Here is an 8,503-nt window from a genome sequence, read left to right as displayed (position 1 = left end):
CATGTACTCTGTATATTGTTCATGTTCAATTATGAAACACAACTCTAATTCAACTTAAAAACTTAACGTAGGACATATTAAAAATCACATAAAAATCCCTGCTAATCTCAGCTTTGGTTTTTTTTAATCTGTAAAGAGGGTGAAAATGGTTGTACTTAAGTAATGATGGGCAGTAAGCATTCAATCATGTATGTGAAACCCCTAGCACAGTGTCTAGCAAAAAATAAGAGCTTATATAATGTCAGTTGTGATTATTGCTTATCACTATCACAGTGATTTTATTCTTGTAATTTATATAGTTGTTTAAGAAATAATTCACAATTGAAAATTTTCTACAATTATTAAAACTATAGATAAATTAAACTATGAAATAAAATAAGTTGTACCCATGTCTTATATTTGCTTTTATAAATCTTGAAATAACCACTTTTGAAAGGTTATTAAATCTCAAAGAGTTGTACCACCACCTTGTGGCAAAATGACTGTATAGCAAAGGCAACAATTTACCAGCCCATTCCTTAGTTATTATGGAAAAAGAAGTCATTATACAAATGAGGAAACAAATGCAATTATAAAAATATTGGCCAATAAATGCAAATGAATTAATGAACATATAAATCTCTAAAAATAGTAAACTTTAGAAACAAAATATTAACTTGAGAATTGCAAATCTTTCAGAGGCCAGAATCTGTCAAGTTACTGTGATGCCAGGTGTGCAAGTTGCCCCTGGGCCTGCAGAGAGACAAGTGAATAGCTGCAATTTGAACTTTGAAAAGTCAGTGCTATTGGGGTGTTAAGTGTCCAGGTTAGAGGCAACTCCTCCCACATCTCAGACAACTCATCTTAGGTAGGATATTAGACAAGTGTGTAAGCCAACTGATGCTTACCATAGCCTATTTGTGGATGTATACAACACACAGAGAATGCACATTTCTAAAAATTAATGCATAAGTATGTTTTTAAAATCCTCATAAACATTTAAAATGAGCTTTACATAGAATCCATCCTAATACTTCCACTTCCCATCCTGACAATTTTCAAAATGAGGGGATAATTGATTTAGTATGGCAGCACAACTTTCGTTAAAATTTTACATGTCAGTTTCAATGTTCAAAATAAATAGATAAAAATCAAACATATACCTAATCTACCATTAATGTGAACTACATTGCTATTTTTATTTGTCAACTTTCATCAGCTCGAATGTAGATTTTGCTGCTATTAACATTTTTCTGACCAGATGAAATTAATTTTAAAAAGCCATGTGATATTTAATAATTAAGTAAGTGCTGCTCAGCATTTTCTATATTTTTTTAAATGAAGCTTCTCTGAACACACCTTGACATTTCCTATTTAATTCTCACCCATTGGTATCCAATTATCACTCTATTAACATGTACACTCATAATGGCTTCCTGAATTTATCATTATTGGGGGATTATCCATGAATGTGGCGATGTGGACAGGAACAGTTCCTAATTTACAGTTCTCTGAATTTAGAGAACCACAATAGTCCATAAACCAATATAATTTGAAAAAAATTCCTGTTTTTTTTTTAAAAAACAGCTTTAAAAATTGAAGATGGAAAGATTATTTCCAACAACAAAAAATGAAAGCCTCTGGGCTATTGTACTTGATAATGAGATGATACAAGGTTCAACGAAGCTTATTTATTACTCAATGATTATTAAAAACTTTCTAGTTACAATGCATCATGTCATCCACATATACTCTTCAAGTTGTACTTTGGAAACTATGGCTTTTTTTTATATAATTTTTATTTCTTAAAGTGTTAAAAAGAGTATTACATATGTCTCCTTTTTTTCACCCCCTTGACATTCCCCCGGCCCCCCCAAACCCTCCCCAGGCTTCCCACTGTAGTTTGACAGTCTGTTCAATGTTGCTCTGCCTCTGCAACTACCCCTGTTCATCAGTCTATACTGGTCTCCATTATCCATCCCAACCTCACTGGAGCAGTCCCAACCTAGGGGCCGTCCTCCCGACCTCACTGGGGCCGTTTCAACCTCACCGGGGCCGTCCCTACCTCACCGGGGCCGTTTCAACCTCACCAGGGCCGTTTCAACCTCACCGGGGCCGTTTCAACCTCACCGGGGCCGTTTCAACCTCACCGAGGCCATCCCGACCTCACCGGAGCCGTTTGGAAACTATGGCTTTTAATGAGCTTCTTGGACAGGGACAAGAAAAAGAAAACATACAATGGGAACAATTCTAATGCAAAATAGCAACTGCTAACCTTCAGCATTTACTATAATTACTCCCTTGCTACTAACTCTCTCCCTGACGATATTTAACACAATATGACTATATCCGGATTTGTATCTGATTCTAAAAATGCAAAAATGTTTAATATGAGTTTATTTACTTTGACTTGGTGAGGTTTGTACTTTCCTATATTTTTCTTCCCTCCACCCACCACCAAACTTGCTGCTGTATTCGATAAAGTGAATTTCAAGAACACAGTGAAGGATTTTTGTGTGAGTGCCTCCCCACATCTCACTGTCACTTTTAAAAAAAAACAGGTCTCTGTTATTTGGTTCTTCACAATTTGGTGTTCTGAACACCCCAATTTAAACATGTAAAAGAAGGGTGTTTCCTACCACCAAGAAATTCTCTAGACACCAACTGGGTGTCCTACATTCAATCCAACCTGTCACTATCTATCCAGATTCCCTGGGTTAAGGGCTCAGTCCTACAAAATTGGTTCCCCTACCCCAATCCCAAACACACACATACTTCAGATGCAAATCAAAAGTGCAAGTTGTCACTTGTGCTTCTGACCCATCAGCTGTAGATCAGAGGTTCCAACCACTCCTTACTTGGGTTCCATTAATTTGCAAGAACAGCTCACAGAACTCAGAAAAACTGTTTACTCACTACATTACTTGTTTATTATAAAAGAAGATGCCATAGGAACAGCCAAATGAAAGAAATGCATAAGGCAAAGTATGAGGAAAGGTTGGGATGCACCCATGCTCCCTCCAGATGTGAAAATTTCCCCAAATCTCATGCTCAACAACCTGGAAACTCTCTGAACATGTCCCTTTGGGTTTTTGTGGAGACTTCAATACCTAGGCATGGCTGATGAAATCACTGGCCTTTGTGTGTGTGTTTTCAGTTACAGTTGGCTTTCAATATTTTATGGTTTCAGGTATACAGCATAGTGGTTAGACATTTATATAACTTATGAAATGATCCTTTGGTAAGTCTAGTACCCACCTGGCACCGTACATAGTTATTACAACATTGTTGACTACATTTCCTATGCTATACTTCACACCCTTGTGACTATTTTGTAATTGCCAATTTGTACCTCTGTTTTTTAACTATAAATTTGTTTGTTTTGCTTCTTTTGCTTTTTAGACTCCATATATAAGTGAAATCATATAGTACTTGTCTTCTTCTGTCTGACCTATTTCACTTAGCATAATACCCTCTAGAACCATCCATGTTGTCCCAAATGATAAGATTTCAATCTTTTTTTATGGCCAAATAATATACCATAGTCTTTGAATTTCACTCTTTTTAGGTATACTGCATATGAGAAAGTTACAGTCTTACTATTTTAATGCAGATACAGACTTTGGAATATGACTAGACAGGTGCAAATACTAGCTCTACCATTCATTAGCTATGTAACTCTGATCAGATAATGTTGTCTTTCTGAGTTTTAATTTTCTCATTTTAAAATGGAAATTCTAATACATACACTGTCAGTGTGTTGTAAAGATTGCAAAATTTGTATAATATAGTAGATACTGAATAAATTATTATTATTGCTATTAGTTTAGATTAGTTGGAAAAGGAAAATAAATGCATCTTATTACATCCAAATTTTCTAGCATGTGATGCTTCCTTAACTATTTTTTTTTTACTGTACAAGTCCTCCTGGAAGCAATTTATTTGATATCAGGAATAATTATCTTTTTTTATAATACCAAAGCCTATTTTTTTTTAGTTTTTATTGAATTTATTGGGGTGTCATTGGTTAATAAAATTACATGTTTCAGGTGCACAATCTATAATATATCATCTGCATACTACTGTATACAGATAGTATTGTATTTGTGTGTGCACCATCCCATGTAAAGTCTCCTTCCATCACCATATCCCCCTTTAGCCTCTTCTACCTCCACCAAACCTCACTTTCCTCTGGTAATCACCATACTGCTGTCTGTGTTTAAACTCTGAAATTTATAGTTTTCTTATTTGTTTGGCCATAACATACAATGGAATAGCTTTAGGATGTCCTTAACAAACTGCAAACAGCTTATTTTCTGTTTTCCACTGGAATGACTTTGGGGATCCTTTTAGGACAGCCTGAGTAGATATTGGTGGTGTTAAAAAGTATAAAATATTGATTTGGGTTCATATAAAATGCAATTTTCTTTAAACAAGGGACTCCCCACCACCACAACTACACTTTTTGCATAAAGAAACCTTTTATAGAAGATGAAGTTCTCCACAAAATGTTGGGAGGTAGAAGTAGGGGAGGGTTCATTTGTATAGGATACATCCATCTTCTATGTATATATTTATATACTAGAGGCCTGGTGCACAAAATTTTTGCCCTCGGCTGGGGGGGGGGGGGGGTCCCTTCAGCCTGGCCTGTGCCCTCTCACAGTCCAGGAGCCCTTGGGTGATGTCCAACTGCTGCGGAGGTGGGAGAGGCTTCTGCCACCGCCGCTGCGCTCGCCAGCCATGAGCCCAGCTTCTGGCTGAGCGGTGCTCCCCCTGTGGGAGTGCACTGACCATCAGGGGGCAGCTCCTGCGTTGAGCATCTGCCCCCAGGTAGTCAGTGTGCATCATAGCGACCGGTCATTCTGCCATTTGGTCGATTTGCATATTAGCCTTTTGTTATATAGGATAGCTGAAGGGAAAACTAAAATTCGTTATTTTAAAAAAATATATTTTTATTGATTTCAGAGAGAAATGGAGAGGGACAGAGAGATAGAAACATCAATGATGAGAGAGAATTACTGATGGGCTGCCTCCTGCATACCCCCTACTGGGGATCGAGCCCACAACCCAGGCATGTGCCCTTGGCTGGAATTGAACTAGGGACCCTTCAGTCTGCAGGCTGATGCTCTATCCACTGAGCCAAACCCACTGGGGCCTAAAACACTTTAAATAGAAACTTTGCTATTATGGAAATGATGAAATGATGAATGCAGAAAGCTGGGGACCCAAAGCTGTCAGAAAAACCTGACTAAGCTACATTAGTCATTTAAGAAATAAATCTTAAAAAGATCATGTGGAAAGGCTCTGTCCCTGAGGCACTGCAGAGCACACATTTGCTGCACCTTCTCCATTAGTGAGATCATCATTGATTAGAAAGTTCTCCTTAGTGCACTCGGTATAATCATGCAGTATTGACTCTACAACCTTAAACCAACCTGTGGGGCTCTAGCAGAGGGCATGAGTCACAAATGCAGCAGCATTCACATATGGGGAGAGAGAGAGGAACGAGAAGGAGAGAGAAGGGAGGGGAAGAGAGAGAGAACTTTTTCAGAAATTGAATTTTTTAAAATGTCTGAATATGTCTCTTTCTTTGTGGATATGAGCTGCTGTATTGAACCCAGAATCATCTGGGGGAAGAAAAAATTCTACATTTTTTATGGCAAATTAACAGGTATCTTAGGGAGGAAAAGTGACTGTAGTGAGAATGTACCCACAACTCAGTAAGAGTTCCTAATGAATTACAAACAGCACTAAAAAAAAAACAACCAAACAAACCACTACCACTGAATAATAATGAACTTTACTTCTTAGGCCAGTGTCTTATTATATATGTTGTACTTAAAAAGATTATTTCTGGTGCCAAAATATTCAGAAAATAGGAGGAAGCTGATGGGAGGGGGAAGGAACCAATCTCCATCAGCATGATTGCTCAGACTCCTCAGGATCTCCTGACCTCAGAACAGCTCCATGCTCATCTCCCCCTCGATGGCGTCAGAGCACTCCAGGTCCAAGTCAGGCAACATTCAGTGACTGTCAGAAAAAGTCCCAGAAGCTCTCTTACCTTCCCACTCAAGATCCCAATATTTGGTCATGATGTTTCTGAGAACTTTGGGTTTGAGTTTTAGCTTTAACTTGTGTTTGGCCTTCAGCCCTGCATCTGTCCTGTTGTACATAGGAAACATTAGTTCAGATTGGGTAATATTTAAGGCAAAGAGATACTTTAATAGTGACTTTTGATAATGCTGTAGAATAGATCACAGTGATGAAGATGAAGAACAACACAGGGGAAATAGAATAAGAGAGAACATTGAAAATAAACATTAGTGGAAAGAGCAAAAGGTTAGGTATGATTCAACTGAGGCCCTAGACCCCAAGGAAAGTATATTTTTGTCTCAATTATGATTTGAATGCATCTAGGTCCTGGGATTTCTTTTCTTCCTTAGGAGCAGACACACTTTCATATTCCATTTTATGAAAGTACTAAATTGCAGAGACAGCAGCTCAGCATTTCCTTGAATACAAAGGAGACATTTCATTCTCTACTAAAAGTTTACACCACCATTAAGAGTCAACATTACATCCCGGCCGATGTGGTCCAGTTGGTTGAGTGTCATCCCAGGCACCAAAAGATCACTGGTTCAAATCCTGGTCAGGGCACATACCTGGGTTCTGGGTTTAATCCCCATCATCAGTGTTTCTCTCTCCCTCTCCCTTCTCCTCTCTCTAAACTCAATAAAAGCATATATATATGGAAATTGCCCTCAATTTATCATTATCCCTCTATAAGGCCTCAATTCACTTTATCAGTAAACAGTCACTATGCTGTGCTGATTGGTATTGGAATTTTAGCTAATACTAAAATTCAGGCACCAAAAGCATGTTCATACCAGGCTAACGCATTTTTTCTCATACATTAAAAGAACATCAAGCAATATATATAATGATTTTGTTAAAAGGGTCTCTCCTTGTTTACTCCTCAACAGATAAGGCACTGAGCCAACATTACTCTCTGATTCTAACATTTTTAGTATTCTCTTTGTATATTTTGTTAAAGGGCAAACTTTACCCATACAATATCATGTTTGATGTAAGAAATAGACTATTTGAAGAAACCTATTCATGTAGATTAAACACCTAAATTATACTTAAACAGCATGTTTGGTATTCTCTAAAATAGAATGACATATGAGGTACATTGGTTTCTAAATCTAATTGCAATGTTTTCCATAGTCTTAAGTTTTAATTGCTATGAAACCTCTCTAGACTATGTTTCTGTATTTTACTGTGAAGGAATTCTTGCTAATGACTTGTGGTGGCGGCCGTGGAAGCGTTCACTGATTCCTGAAAACCTGCTGTGGGGAGCACATGAGACCAACAACATTCAGCCAACGGCCCTGGTAAACATTGAGGCCATTGGTTCCACAGGGGCTCCACCCCTGGCTGAGCAGGGGGAGAAGAGCCAGCCCATGCTTGCCTGAAAGGACGCTCCTCTAATGGACAAATTTTCCTTGGTGCCTCAGCTTGTCCAAGATTTTCTCAGAATTATTTTGTGTAATCTGAGGCTTTCTTCTTCCCCAATCCTCCTTAGTCTTCACTGCTGTGATCCTGCCATTTCAGTCTGAAGTCTCACCCTGCCTACTCCCCGCACCCCCATCCCAACCACCACCACCCAGCTTTATTCTTCACAGGAATTCCCTTAATCCCTTGTACATGTAATCCCACCCTGTTGTCTACTGCTTGGAAGACCCAGACTGGCACACATGATACACAGGGTGGTCTGAGGAAACAGGTGGCAAGATGGGATTTGGGGACCAGGTTACTCACTATCCAGCTGGCAAGTCAGTGAAATTGGAGGCATAGATAACCGAGTGGCAGGTATGATTTCATAAATGGTGACTTAGAAAGATGGCCCCGTGGAGAGGATTGTCCTTGCTGATGTGGCAACAAAGATATTTGAAAGATTCAGGGTGAAAAACGCCAATCAGCACAGCATAGTGACTGTTACTGATAAAGTGAATTGAGGCCTTATAGAGGGATCATGATAAATTGAGGGCAGTTCACAAGATAATTAAAGTTAAGTGCGACAGCTGGAGGGCCTCCATGGGAGTTTACATAGAAGCCCTTGCTTCCTGCATTGGAAGAGCAGATGCAGAAGAGCAGCTGACCCTGATTTCATGGTTAGAACTGCAGACCTCCAGAGACATTTAAATGTTCAGCAAAGACCAAACTGGCACCCTAAACCTGGAACCTGACAGAATTGGAACACCTGAGTGAATGCCAGCCAAGATGGCCTTAATGTTCCCCTCAGCTTGGCTAAACTTCACACAGGTTTCTTTCTGCCTCTGAGGCCCTCACCTCCCTTTCTTTAGAGCCGTGGTCGGCAAACTGTGGCTCGTGAGCCACATGTGGCTCTTTGGCCCCTTGAGTGTGGCTCTTCCTAAGCCTTAGGAGTACCCTAATTAAGTTAATAACAATGTACCTACCTATATAGTTTAAGTTTAAAAAATTTGGCTCTCAAAAGAAA

This window comes from Myotis brandtii, unplaced genomic scaffold, assembly GCF_000412655.1.
Source record: "Myotis brandtii unplaced genomic scaffold, ASM41265v1 scaffold621, whole genome shotgun sequence".
Taxonomy (NCBI): Eukaryota; Metazoa; Chordata; class Mammalia; order Chiroptera; family Vespertilionidae; genus Myotis; species Myotis brandtii.
The sequence above is the reverse complement of the archived record's forward strand: the minus strand, read 5'-3'. Positions refer to the sequence as shown.